Source organism: Xenopus tropicalis, chromosome 3 (assembly GCF_000004195.4).
Source record: "Xenopus tropicalis strain Nigerian chromosome 3, UCB_Xtro_10.0, whole genome shotgun sequence".
Lineage (NCBI taxonomy): Eukaryota > Metazoa > Chordata > Amphibia > Anura > Pipidae > Xenopus > Xenopus tropicalis.
In genome coordinates this window covers 144,568,163-144,583,026 of record NC_030679.2, presented here as the reverse complement: position 1 = coordinate 144,583,026, position 14,864 = coordinate 144,568,163, and the positions used below count along the sequence as shown (strand labels likewise).

At 48.1% G+C, this 14,864-nt stretch overlaps 6 non-coding genes across 6 annotated transcripts; 1 reads left to right on the top strand and 5 right to left on the bottom strand.

Annotated features, from left to right (window-relative positions):
* Positions 1-355: 355 nt before the first annotated feature.
* On the bottom strand, positions 356-426 carry trnag-gcc. The gene has a single exon. It is a non-coding gene; the product is annotated as a tRNA-Gly (tRNA).
* Positions 427-6,061: 5,635 nt separating this feature from the next.
* On the bottom strand, positions 6,062-6,132 carry trnag-gcc. Its single transcript has one exon. It is a non-coding gene; the product is annotated as a tRNA-Gly (tRNA).
* Positions 6,133-9,846: 3,714 nt separating this feature from the next.
* trnag-gcc lies at positions 9,847-9,917 on the top strand. The gene has a single exon. It is a non-coding gene; the product is annotated as a tRNA-Gly (tRNA).
* A 1,662-nt stretch (positions 9,918-11,579) lies between these two features.
* trnag-gcc lies at positions 11,580-11,650 on the bottom strand. The gene has a single exon. It is a non-coding gene; the product is annotated as a tRNA-Gly (tRNA).
* Positions 11,651-14,148: 2,498 nt separating this feature from the next.
* trnag-gcc lies at positions 14,149-14,219 on the bottom strand. Its single transcript has one exon. It is a non-coding gene; the product is annotated as a tRNA-Gly (tRNA).
* A 275-nt stretch (positions 14,220-14,494) lies between these two features.
* On the bottom strand, positions 14,495-14,565 carry trnag-gcc. The gene has a single exon. It is a non-coding gene; the product is annotated as a tRNA-Gly (tRNA).
* Positions 14,566-14,864: the final 299 nt, after the last annotated feature.

Genomic DNA, 14,864 nt, shown 5'->3' with positions numbered 1-14,864 from the left:
TTATGAATAGAATGATTAAACAGACACAGAGACAGTAGATTGAGTTCTTCTGTCTGTTTTTAAAGTGTAATTGGCATGTCTGTGCAAAGTGTGTCTCTGTGGCTTCTTCAGGCCTCTGTCAAAGTGCCACATCTCTCACTCTCCTCCCATGTGCCTTCCGGCAAGGAACAAAGTGGAAGATCTTAGTGGCAAATGGCAAAGTGGGAAAGCAAAATGCTGTCACTTGGGCACAAGCCAATGTCCCCTTTCTGTTGGATAGGGTGGGACTGAATTTCATGGTGGTTGGACTGTAGATGATCTATGGGGAAGCTGTATAATGGGCTAAATGTGACAGTTTGGGATGAAAAAGTTCATGTGCATTGGCCGGGAATTGAACCCGGGCCTCCCGCGTGGCAGGCGAGAATTCTACCACTGAACCACCAATGCATCTGTATGAGTGTCAGTATGTACATCTGACTTCCCCTTGGTTACTGGTTATTATATTTTGTTCATTATTCCTGTATTATTATTATTATTATTATTATTATTATTATTATTATTATTATTATTATTATTATTATTATTATTATTATTATTATTATTATTATTATTATTATATATAAATATGAGAGCTCAGTTCTGACATATCAAATATTTTTTCTTTTTTTTAAAAAACATTTGCCTTTCAGTGTCCCATTAATGTTTGGACCCAGTATCAGGGGGTAGTTAAACCTTATGTGGTTCCTTTCAAGCAAGATGCATGGGTTTTCTTTATGGCTTACATACCAGTTGCTTGGGGCAATATGGCCCATTCTATCAGTACCGACCCCTGTGCCCCTGCTACTCCATCTGAAAAAGCCTTTGTTGGGTTTGTAGTCCTCATAGATTCCAAGTGAGAACCTCACAGAGTTGCAAATTACTGAGCTGGTGTCACCTATTGAGTGTCTGTAGCCCCTGCAATGGGGCAATTAATGGAAGTGTGTCCATGGGAAAGCCACACTTCTCGCTGTACAACTTCATGCCCCTCCTCCATACATTTTGATGGCACCTTTGCAAAGACTTTGATCTTCCCATACAAATGTGTCCCTTGGTACCCTTAGTGAGACTTTCCCTCCGTACCTGTGTTTCCAAAACATTCTACTAATTGTCCCTTCTTGTGCTAATGAGCTATGGATACATTTAAATGGAGAGTTTGCCTGCTCACCAACAAGTCAGACTTACTGGGGTGAGCCAACCATTCACTTGCAATGTCTTTTTAATTCTGAGATGCTGAGGGACACCTTCTAACTCTCTATACTGAAGAGCGTTTCTGCCCACCATAACTCCACAACCAACCAAAATCCATAGATTTCCAAAAATAATTATGTTATTCTTCATTAAGTTCAAATGTTTGTCTCCTTGGCAAGAAGGTTAGAAGGTAACATTGGACTTCATGGTCTTCTGGATAATGGAAGGTGGTACTGATTGATGTCTGCTCTTCCTCTGTACAATCGAATTATAGATGCCCCAAATGTTGAGCAGATCCTCAAGGAAGGTGGCTCAGCCTCAAAAAGTTGTTCTTCATCAAGTTCAAATATTTGTGTCCTTGGCAAGAAGTTAGAAGGTAACATTGGACTTCATGGTCTTCTGGATAATGGAGGGCAGTACCAATTGATGTCTGCTTTTCCTCTATACAATCGAATTATAGATGCCCCAAATGTTGAGCAGATTGTCAAGGAAGGTGACTAAGTATCAAAAAGTTGAGGCTGTTTTTATTTGGTCAAAACTATAGTGAGATGCCTGCATGACAATGATTCTTTATGGGATATAGAAGCCCCAAAGCTTTTTTGATTTCGCTACTGCTGCTGGCCTACAGGGGGCGCCATCACAATAGCATTCCATACTTTTGGTTTAATGGGCGCTGAATGTGTCAGAGGAGGGAATTTAGTGCCAAATGTGAGCTGTTTCTCTCACACCTACCCATCCATGTTGGCACCTCCCCATGCACTTGGGAAGTGTGTCGCCACGGGCTAAACAACAGGACAAACAACCAAAGGGGGACATCAAAGGGACAAGAGCAGTAATGGGAGGAACACTGGTGCTCTATAGGAGTTTCCCAGCAACACTCAGTAACTGAATTCCAGCCATGGCCTGTTCCCTTACAGATTTGACTGTTTATATCCCAGATTAGACTCCCAGAGCCTGGGTCACTGTTATGAAGAGAGGGGTCAAGTGATTCCTCGACAGGTATGTATCATGTACACCTAGTTGTACCCTCATATGCCTGTTAGGTATGCCCTCTGTGTATCTATGGTCTTAGGAACAATGGGGACCAGTAGAGTTGACCTCTTCCTGTATCCAGAATGGTTTAAATTAGAGAGGCTTCAGATGGGGTTTTCGCCTTCCTCTGGATCAACTGGCAGTTAGGCAGGTTATATATAGGCATTATGGTTGAACGTGATGGACTTACTATGTTACTATGTTGCCCTGTACACCCTAATGCAGTGATCCCCAACCAGTGGTTCCTGAGCAACATATTGCTCACCAACCCCTTGGATGGAACAAGTGTTGATTGCATAAACCCCAAAATAAAGCCAAACAGAGCCTTCTATGGGCTTCCAGTCAACATAGGGGCTACCAAATAGCCAGTTATAGCTCTTATTGGCACCTCCAGGAACTTTTTTGATGTTTGTGTTGCTCCCCAACACTCTCTCCATTTGAATGTGGCTCACAGGTATAAAGGTTGGGTATCCCCTAATGCGTAAGTCCTCAAAGTGTGGGCCTAGGGGTCGGGGTTCAGTCTGAAGGTAAATCTAAACATTTTGCTGATACAGCAGGACTTCTTCGTGCTCCTGTAACCTTGTTATGAGCTAAAGGGCGGCTAATAACCAAATGCTGAGTTAGAACAAGGGTCCTGAGCCAAAAAAACATGACCTAATAGTTGCCTTTAAAGAAGAAGTAAAGGTTCCCAGTGTTTATAATAGTTTACCTGAGACCCCAGGCCGGGGCTTCTATTAGATAAACACTACATTGGCCTGGGGGACTTCTGTAGGAGCATCACCCCTTCAACTCCTTACGTTTGTCACCCCCCGGGGATATACTTTTCCATTAAAGATGTAGGTATTTATTATCTGTGGGAATGTGTCCCCTCTCTGCCCAATCTGCTTCTCCTGAGAGAGTCTGGGTTGGGCAGTTCCCATGGATTCCAAGTGACAGTAGCACTGAGTTGCCAGTTATTAAGTTGGTGTCACCTACTGAATATGTGCAGCCCATCTGACTGGGCAATTAATGGAAGTGTGTCCATGGGAAAGGCTCCCTCCTTGTTCTACAACTGACCCCGCCTCCAATGCTTTTATGGCGCCTTTGCAAAGACTTTGATCTCCCCCCCCAATGCCTTTGGGCAGTGTCCCCACTCCTGCCCGGATCCTCACTGAGACTTTCCTTCCATACCTGTGTTTATAAAACATTCCGCTAATTGCCCCTTCTCATGCTAACGAGCTATGCATACATTTACTCTCCTACTGATCAGCATGGGATGCCTATTGGGCTGAGCCAACCAATCACTTGCACTCACTTTCCTAACTCAGGAAGTTTAGGGATAAACAGAGCGGGTCTGGAGTGTGGGCAGAACCTAGAATTATAAATAACGAGGAAGAACTTTACTCAACGTCCATTTGACAGTAGAAGGATGGTCTTTGTGGTTTAAGCTCATAGGAAGATCAATGCGGTTCCCAGACACCTTCTGAACCCCAATAAAGCAACAGAAATGACTGTTTCTATAATTCTAGTGGATATAACTCCCCGTATTCACATAGAACTTCACATTCTGGGGAGGCACCAGTTGGCTGAGAAGTTCTTCATGGCAAATGAACCTCTATTTGGTCAGGACCCAGTCCAGGAAAAGGTCACATACATATTTAGATGACCCTTTCTGTCATTCTAGGGGTTTGTAGGACATCAAATAAACCTTCACATCCTATTTGATAGCATCTAGTAGAATTAAGTCTAAAACAACTGGACTTTTCCGAGTTCTTCTTGAAAACGTTTCACTTCTCATCCGAGTGGCTTCTTCAGTTCAACTAGACACTGGTGCTCTATAGGAGTTTCCCAGCAACACTTGGTATCTGAATTCCAGCCATGCACAACCCGGAGCCTGTGTCACTGTTATGAACAGAGGGTTCATGTGATTCCTCTACAGGCACGTATCATATACACCTAGTTGTACCCTCACATGATGCCTGTTAGGTATGCCCTCTATGGTCTTAGGAACAATGGGGACCAGTAGAGTTGACCTCTTCCTGTATCTAGAATGGTTGCCCTGTACACCCTAGAGCAGGGATCCCCAACCAGTGGCTCAGGGGCACATGTTGCTCCCGAACCCCTTGGATGTTGCTCCCAGAGGCCTCAAACCAGGGAGTTATTTTTTAATTTCTGGCTTGGAGGCAAGTGTTGATTGCATAAAACCCAGTGTAAAGCCAAACAGAGCCTTCTGTAGGCTTCCAGTCAACATAGGGGCTACCAAATAGCCAATTATAGCTCTTGTTTGGCACCTCCAGGAACTTTTTCCATGTTTGTGTTGCTCCCCAACACTTTTTTATAGAAGGTTGGGGATCCCCACCCTAAAGTCCTCAAAGTGTGGACCTAGGGGTTGGGGTTCAGTCTGAAGGTCAATCTAAGGTAAATGCATTTTGCTGATACAGCAGGACTTCTTCGCGTTCCTGTAACCTTGTTATGAGCTAAAGGGCGGCTAATAACCAAATGCTGAGTTAGAACAAGGGTCCTGAGCCAAAAAAACATGACCTAATAGTTTCCTTTAAAGAAGAAGGAAAGGTTCCCAATGTTTCTAATAGTTTACCTGAGACCCCAGGCCGGTGTTTCTATTAGATAAAAACTACATTGGCCTGGGGGACTTCTGTAGGAGCACCACACCTACAACTCCTTATGTTTGACACCCCCCGGGGATATACTTTTCCTTTAACCATTATTATCTATGAAAATGTGTCCCCCTCCCTGACCAATCTGCTCCTCCTGAGAGAGTCTGGGTTGGGCAGTTCCCATGGATTCCAAGTGACAGTAGCACTGAGTTGCCAATTATTGAGTTGGTGTCACCTACTGAATATGTGCAGCCCCTCTGACTGGGAAATTAATGGAAGTGTGTCCATGGGAAAGGCACACTCCTCGTTCTACAACTGACCCCCGTCTCCAATGCTTTTATGGCCCCTTTGCAAAGACTTTGATCTTCCCACACCAACTAGGACTTTCCTTCCATACCTGTGTTTATAAAACATTCTGATAATTGCCCCTTCTCATGCTAACGAGCTATGCATACATTTACTCTCCTACTGATCAGCATGGGATGCCTATTGGGCTGAGCCAACCAATCACTTGCACTCACTTTCCTAACTCAGGAAGTTTATGGAAAAACAAAGAAGGTCTGGAGAGAACTTTACTCAACATTCAACTGTAGAAGGATGGTCTTTGTGGTTTAAGCTTATAGGAAGACCAACGTGGTTTCCAGACCTTTCTGGGCAGGTACCATCTAACTGAGAAGTATTTCATGCCAATATTAACCAGTGAACCTCTATTCGGTCAGGGCCCATCCTTTGGACTCCTGGTACTCAGGGAGATCCATGATACATTTTGGCTACCATTGGCGACTTATCTCCCCAAAATGCTCTTCCATTGAAAACAAAGTAAAACTCCAATGGGAAAACATACATAGAGCTTCGTTTTTCCAAAGTTTCCTCTTGAGGCAGCTGTGGGCAACTTCACCCAACAAATAGAGCACCATATACAGTGTTAGCTCCACTCATGGACCAGGGCCCAAGTTATTGGATAGAGTAGGATAGAGTATCTGTGCAAAGTGTGTCCCCACGCCATCCCCAGGCCTCTACCGAAGTGCCAAATCTCTCACTCCCCTCCCCTACTGGCCAGGAACAGCGAGCAAGAACTAAGTAGCAAATGGCAAGGTGGGAAAGCAAAGAACTATCACTTAGGCACAAGCCAATGCCACCGAATTTCCTAGTAGTGGGGCTTTAAACTGTTTTATGACTGAGCAGCATGTATGAAGGACTAAATCTCAATGTTGGATCAAAATACATTGTGCATTGGCCGGGAATCGAACCCGGGCCTCCCGCGTGGCAGGCGAGAATTCTACCACTGAACCACCAATGCAACCATGACTCCAAAAACTCCATGCTCTTGTTTTAATGGGCTCTGGATGTGTCAAGGATGGGGATTTAGAGCCAAATGTGGATTGCTCCTCTTCCACCTCTCCATCCATGTTGCCACCTCCCCAGATAGACAACCAGGACAGAGGGGACCATCAAAGTGACATAAGCTGTAAAGGGAAAGACATCGATGCTTTACAGAGTGGGAAGTTTCCCATAGTAAAGACACTCACACACTTAGCACTTCAGTTCTCCTGCTCAGCCATTCCATGGGGCATAGGCACTAAGGTTGGGAAGATATTTGTTGGAGATTATATTGGCTATTGGCACAAGGATGAGTTTATGACTTCTTCTATATATTTTAATGGTGATGGACACAGCGATATAGTTCCAAGAAGCCCCCTTCCCATCACAGACTATGTGAGGTATGACTAATTAGACATTTGCCTCTTCAGACATCAGGAGAACATTGACCTTCTGAAGTCCTGGGTCTCAACTGCTGCCTTTTCGTGTCCTATTAATACCTGGACCCAGTAATATTCTTTTTAGGTTCCTCGGGGCAACATGGCCTATTCTATTGGTACAAACCCCTGTGCTCCCACAACTCCATATAATAAAGCCTTTGTTGGGAGGGTATTTCTCATGGATAACAAGTGAGAACCACACAGAGTTGCAAATTACTGAGTTGGTGTCACCTATTGACTGTTTGTAGCCCCTGAAGTGGGGCAATTAATGGAAGTGTGTCCATGGGAAAGACACACTTCTTGCCCTACAACTTCATGCCCCTCCTCCATACATTTTTATGGGAGATTGCAAAGACTTTGATCTTGCCATTCCAATGAGTGTTGCTTCTTACCCATTCCCGGATCCTTCCACACCTGTGTTTCCAAAACATTCTGCTAATTGTCCCTTGTTGTGCTAATGAGCTATGGATGCATTTGGCTGGAGTTCTCCTACTCATCAACAAGTGAGACTCACTGGTCTGAGCCAACCATTCACTTGCAATGACTTTCTGAATTTGGGATGTTGAGGGTAAAACACAGGGTACAGAGTGGGGGGCTTCATACCAGGTTATAGATAATAGGCAGATTCTGCTCACCATAACTCCATAACCAACCAACCAAAATCCATAGGACTGAGCCAACCATTCACTTGCAATTATGAGATGTTGAGGGAAAAATACAGAGTATGGAGTAGAAGGCTGCATACTGGGCTGTAGATAATTAAAAGCAGACTTTGTTTCTCAAGAAGATTGTTGGAATCTCTCGACACCTTCTAAAGCTGGCCATACACTGTAAGATCTGCTCGTTTGGTGAGGTTGTCAAGCGAGCTGACCTTCTCCCGATATGGGTGGGCGGTATTGGGCTAATTCGATACGCTGGCCCTAGGGCAAAGCGCCATTGGATCAGGGACTGCATCAACGAGCCAACACAGACCCAGATCCAACTGAAATATCAAACCTGCCCGATCGAGATCTGGACAATTTCAGACCAGATGTTGGTCGGGGAGACCCATTGATGGTGCCCAAGATTATTGGAATCTCTCGCCACCTTCTAAAGCTGGCCATATACTGTAAGATCTGCCCGTTCGGTGAGGTCGTCAAGCGAGCTGACCTTCTCCCGATATGGGTGGGCGATATTGGGCTCATTCAATTGGTTGGCCCTAGGACATAACGCCATTGGATCAGGGACTGCATCAACAAGCCAATGCGGACCCCAATCCAACTGAAATATCAAACCTGCCCGATTGAGATCTGGACAAGTTTAGACCAGATGTTGGTCAGGGAGACCCATTGATGGTGCCCAAGATTATTGGAATCTCTCGACACCTTCTAAAGCTGCCCATACACGGTAAGATCTGCTCATTTGGTGAGGTCATCTAGCGAACTGACCTTCTCCCGATATGGGTGGGTGATAGTGGTCTAATTCAATTGGTTGGCCCTAGGGCATAGCACCATTGGATCAGGGAATGCATTACCAAGCTGATGCGTACCCCGAGCCAACAGAAAAATCAAACCTGCCCGATCCAGATCTGGACAATTTCAAACCAGATGTTGGTCAGGGAGAACCATCGAGGCAGATAAGCTATTGAATCAGTCTAAAGGGCAGATATCAGCAGCTGAAGAGCATTTCTGCTCACCATAACTTCACAACCAACCAACCAAAATCCATAGACTACCAGAACTAATTTGAGCTATTCTTCAGCAAGATCAGATATTTGTCTCCATGGCAAGAAGGTAACATTGGGCTTCATGGTCTTCCGGATAATGGAAGACAGTACGAATCAATGTCTGCTCTAACTCTATGCAACCAAATTATAGATGCCCCAAATGTGGAGTCATAACCTACATTGGGGGTTAAGCCCAAGTGGCCACTCACTCTGGTTGGGTGTGTCCTGGTTGTTTAGTTCCCAGGGATCCTGAGTGAGAAGACCACTTGCTAATTATTACGTTGGTGTCACCTATTGATTGTCTGTGGAAAGAATAGAAGTGTGTCCATGGGAAAGCAACACCTCTACAAAGACTTTCATCTTCCCACATCCATGCCCTTAAGCTGAGTTCTTTTTACCCCCCACGAATATTCACCCCTCCAATGAAAACAATGAGATTTGCCTTCCATATTTGTGTTTCCAAAACATTCAGTTGATTTTCCCTACAGATGTTCATGTGCTGTACATACACGCAAGGGTATGGCTCTTCCACTCATCATGTGATGGCTGCTCCACCAAGCCCTCCATTCACTTCCTTTGCTTAGGGATGTCCAGTAGATCACTTGGTGGCAATGGCCAATATTAGGCAACAGATTTATTCAGGTTCAGTGGGGAGATCTGTCCTGGGTCCCTATCTTTACAATGTCCCCATTTGGGGGAGAATATCACACGGAGCTAGCCTTATTCTTCATTTCCCAGGGTGCCACAGCCATGTGGCCTGTGCTCTGATAAACTTCACTCACACTTTACTGCAGATAGCAGCTCCCAGTAGGTATCAGAATAGCACTCAATAGTAAGAAATCCAAGTCCGGCTTGGGACTCCTCCAGTTACATGGGAGTAGGAGAAACAATAGGTTAGCTGAAAGCAGTTCTAATGTGTAGCGCTGGCTGAAAGCTCAGACTCAGGCACACTTTACTGCTGCGCTGCAAGTTGGAGTGATATCCCCCCCCTCACCCCCAGCAGCCGATCAGCAGAACAATGGGAAGGGAGCAAGATAGCAGCTCCCAGTAGGTATCAGAATAGCACTCAATAGTAATAATTCCAAGTCTGGCTTGGGACTCCTCCAGTTACATGGGAGTAGGAGAAACAATAGGTTAACTGAAAGCAGTTCTAATGTGTAGCGCTGGCTGAAAGCTCAGACTCAGGCACACTTTACTGCTGCGCTGCAAGTTGGAGTGATATCCCCCCCCCCTCACCCCCAGCAGGCGATCAGCAGAACAATGGGAAGGGAGCAAGATAGCAGCTCCCAGTAGGTATCAGAATAGCACTCAATAGTAAGAAATCCAAGTCCGGCTTGGGACTCCTCCAGTTACATGGGAGTAGGAGAAACAGAAGGTTAGCTGAAAGCTTGTCCATATCTGTACTGGGTCCAGACATTAATGGGACACTGAAAGGCAAATGTTTTAAAAAAAAAAAAAAAAAAAAAAAAATACAAACAAAACAAACTCATGAATAATGAACAAAATATAATAACCAGCATCGAAAGGGATGTTTGTAGCATTCATGGATGCATTGGTGGTTCAGTGGTAGAATTCTCGCCTGCCACGCGGGAGGCCCGGGTTCGATTCCCGGCCAATGCAACTGAAGTTTTTCATAAATATATATTTTTGTAATTTAAATATATAATACATAAATAAAAATGCCATGCTCTTTCTACAGTATTTATCTTTATGAGGTGTCTGGGCATAGGTATGATAATCTTATTCACAGAAATTCATACAGATTGTAAGCTCTACGGGGCAGGGACCTCCATCCTCTTGTGTCTTTGACTTCTAACTCATTGTACCGTATCTTGTATTTATTGTTATACTTTGTATTTATCTATTATTATCTTAATAACCCCCTGTTTGTATTAATGTATTCTACTGTACAGCGCTGCGTACATAAGTAGCACTTTATAAATAAAGATATACATCCATACAGAAATTGCCCAAGCTGGGTCGGACTGGGGGGTCAGGACCCACTCTGGGGGCCCTGCTCCACTCAAATTGCCCCCACCGGCCGCGTCACCAGCCCCCACCGTGCCCCCCTAACTCCCTGCAGGGGCCCCCACCGTGCCCCCCTTACCCACTGCAGGGGCCCCCACCGTACCCCCCTAACCCCCTGCAGGGGCCCCCACCGTGCCCCCCTAACCCCCTGCAGGGGCCCCCACCGTGCCCCCCTAACTCCCTGCAGGGGCCCCCACCGTGCCCCCCTTACCCACTGCAGGGGCCCCCACCGTGCCCCCCTAACCCCCTGCAGTGGCCCCCACCGTGCCCCCCTAACCCCCTGCAGTGGCCCCCACCGTGCCCCCCTAACCCCCTGCAGGGGCCCCACCGTGCCCCCCTAACCCCCTGCAGGGGCCCCCACCGTGCCCCCCTAACCCCCTGCAGGGGCCCCAACATGCCCCCCTAAGCCCCTGCAGTGGCCCCCACCGTGCCCCCCTAACCCCCTGCAGGGGCCCCCACCGTGCCCCCCTAAGCCCCTGCAGTGGCCCCCACCGTGCCCCCCTAACCCCCTGCAGGGGCCCCCACCGTGCCCCCCTAACCCCCTGCAGGGGCCCCCATCGTGCCCCCCTTACCCCCTGCAGGGGCCCCACTGTGCCCCCCTAACCCCCTGCAGGGGCCCCCACTGTGCCCCCCTAACCCCCTGCAGGGGCCCCCACCGTGCCCCCCTAACCCCCTGCAGTGGCCCCCACCATGCCCCCCTAACCCCCTGCAGGGGCCCCAACATGCCCCCCTAACCCCCTGCAGGGGCCCCCACTGTGCCCCCCTAACCCCCTGCAGGGGCCCCCACCGTGCCCCCCTTACCCCCTGCAGGGGCCCCACCATGCCCCCCTAACCCCCTGCAGGGCCCCCACTGTGCCCCCCTAACCCCCTGCAGGGGCCCCCACTGTGCCCCCCTAACCCTCTGCAGGGGCCCCCACCGTGCCCCCCTTACCCTCTTCAGGGGCCCCCACCGTGCCCCCCTAACCCCCTGCAGGGGCCCCCTCCACCCGCATAAGAGAAACGCATCAGGGGAGGACATCGGGGGCCAGGGGAAGCGGCAACAGGTATCAGGTCTGAGCCGGAAACATGGCTTGTGCCCAGCTGGCATATATTTGCCCCTTGCTCTATGACTGCCTGCCCCTCCTCCAAAGATTGTTGTTACAGTTCTGTTACAATATATCACTGGACTTGTGTATAACAGTATTGCAGAAAGAGCACGGCAGCGTATTTATTGAAATAAGAAATATAGCAAAATTGACGTTAAATAAAAGCAGTTGCATTGGCCGGGAATCGAACCCGGGCCTCCCGCGTGGCAGGCGAGAATTCTACCACTGAACCACCAATGCACGGCGGTAGAGCTAAATATTACTGTATATCACTGTAACAGCCAGTTTTTATTCCCAGTGACTGTACTAAATGGCATTTTTCATGTCTGTGAGTAAAGGTGCCCATACACGTTAAGATCCGCTCCGATATTGGGTGCAGATCCGCTCGCTTGGCGATGTCGCCAAATGACCGGATCTCAGCGTGTATGGGGATCTTAAATCTTTTAACCTGCCCAATCGATATCTGGTCAATTTTACGCCAAATGCCGGTCGGGCAGGCACATCGGTAGTGCCCCTATACGGGCCGATTGATTGAAGGGGCAGCTACAATCGGGCACCTTAACTGTTGGTTTTAGGAATTGCCCCTTTCCCTTTGTCCTATGTTACTGCCCTGGGCGGCTGCTCAGTTCTACCCTGACCCGACGAGCAAGATAATGTATTGGGGTAACAGGTGGGGCATGTGGGGTATCTCTCTCTCTCTCTTTGGAGTAGGAGGCGGCTACATGCCGGGCATTACAGGGGAGATTAGTCGCCCCGCAACAAATCTGACTCCTGATACAATGTAGCAAAAGCCAACTGAGTAACAGGAGTTAATAGGAGTTGTGGTGCCCGTGCGTCGCTAATTTAAGGGGTGCTGTGTGTTTGCTGGAGCTGGATAGTGTCACAAAGAGCAGGCTTACAGATGCAGGCTTACAGATGCAGGCTTACAGATGCAGGCTTACAGATGCAGGTTTACAGATGCAGGATTACAGATGCAGGCTTACAGATGCAGGCTTACAGATGCACGCTTACAGATGCAGGTTTACAGATGCAGGTTTACAGATGCAGGATTACAGATGCAGGCTTACAGATGCAGGTTTACAGATGCAGGTTTACAGATGCAGGATTACAGATGCAGGGGAGGAAGAGGATGGGAGGAGAAGAATTGGAACTCAGATAAATACTGAGGGGGGTGTTTGTTTTGTGGAGTTGCTATTCCTGAGACGTATAGAAGTGTGTCTGTACTCCTGCCTTCCCCCTCACAAACTACACTCCATTGTGACTCAGGATCACAAGTAGCTCCTCAGAGTATGGAAGGAGCTGATAGAAAGTGATATGTAGCGGCCAATACAGAGAAACCATGTGGGGTGGGAGCATAATATGGGGGGGGCAGCACAATATGGGGGTGGGAGCACAATATGGGGGGGGCAGCACAATATGGGGGTGGGAGCACAATATGGGGGTGGGAGCACAATATGGGGTGGGAGCACAATATGGGGGGAAGCACAATATGGGGCGGCAGCCACAATATGGGGGCAGCACAATATGGGGGGCAGCACAATATGGGGGTGGGAGCACAATATGGCGGTGGGAGCACAATATGGGGGTGGGAGCACAATATGGGGGGAAGCACAATATGGGGGGTGGGAGCACAATATGGGGGGCAGCACAATATAGGGGTGGGAGCACCAATATGGGGTGGGAGCACAATATGGGGGGAAGCACAATATGGGGGTGAAAGCACAATATGGGGGGGAAGCACAATATGGGGGGGCAGCACAATATGGGGGTGGGAGCGCAATATGGTGGGGAGCACAATATGGGGGGGCAGCACAATATGGGGGTGGGAGCACAATATGGGGGTGGGAGCACAATATGGGGGGGCAGCACAATATGGGGGGTGGGAGCGCAATATGGGTGGGAGCGCAATATGGGTGGGAGCGCAATATGGGGGGCAATGGGGGCAGCACAATATGGGGGGGCAAATGGGGGCAGCAAATGGGGGGGCAGCACAATATGGGGGGCAGCACAATATGGGGGTGGGAGCACAATATGGGGGGCAGCACAATATGGGGGGGCAGCACAATATGGGGGTGGGAGCGCAATATTGGTGGGAGCGCAATATGGGTGGGAGCAAGGTGACTGGGAAAGCCTTGTCCCATGAATCAAACCATGTCTGTGGGAAGGGATCCGACCCCTCCCCTACTCATCGGCCAGCATGTAATTCAACCCACAGCCTGGTTGCTAGGTAAAGTGAGACCCTAACAACCAGATAACAGATAACAGAAGGTGCTCAGCAAAGCATGAAACAAATGATTATTAAATGAAACCTCTTCACGTTACTCACAAACCAAAGCCCCATTCTTACTTACCCTTTATTATAAAACGGGGTTGCCACTAGATTGTCACACAAGCAAAGCCCCCAGACCAATACTGGATAGAGGCTTCAAAAGTGACACATTGCAACCCCTGTTACCACAAGGGTTAATAACACTAGCATGATACACTGTGACATGAAGCAACAGGCTCTGTATAACCAACCCCCTGCCCCCAACCCACTCCTTCCTGCCCTGGGGGGAACAATGAGATCAAAGGGAAAAGAGTGAGAACCAAGCATCCCCACCCTGGCATTATAAATACTATTATCATTGCAAATATGGCTAAAATAGGTCATTCTAAAAAACACGAGTTAGTTGTTTGCAAGTAAAATGTTCATGAAAAAATCTGTTTGCTGCGATTTAAGGAGGGAAAATGAGAGTTGCATTGGCCGGGAATCGAACCCGGGCCTCCCGCGTGGCAGGCGAGAATTCTACCACTGAACCACCAATGCACTGCTATGTACAACCACAAGTGTCCCCAAGCAGATTCTATAAGGAGATTTCCAGGGAAGAGCTTTGGATGTAAATTTCCATGGGGCACTGAAGGGAGACATCACTCACCGTCACTGGTTGCCTGGCAACAGCCCATCCCCATAAGCTAGTATTGCCCTTCCTTGAAAATACCACTTTCTGTGTATTTCCCACACAGATACCCCCACTGGCAGCCCCCAGGGAGTGTTGTACGGCTGAATATATCCTTGGAAAAAGCTAAAAACAAAAACATTGTTGCATTGGCCGGGAATCGAACCCGGGCCTCCCGCGTGGCAGGCGAGAATTCTACCACTGAACCACCAATGCTTACGACAGAGCTTGCTAACAACCCCCTAAATAGTGAGGGCGGAGTCTCATGGGGCAGTTTTACGTCACATTTTTAAAAATGTGGATTCAAGCGTAGATACTCACAAGATGAGTACTGGTATTGGACCTCTTATCCGGAAACCCATTATCCAGAAAGTTCTGAATTACGGAAAGGCCACCTCCCATAGACACCGGGAAATAACTCGGTGGGCCCAGGCCTTAGTGGGCCAAGATAGCCCAGACCCGACACTTGCAAGCACTCTCCTGGGCCTCAGGGGAGGGTGTTGGGCGGGGGCAGG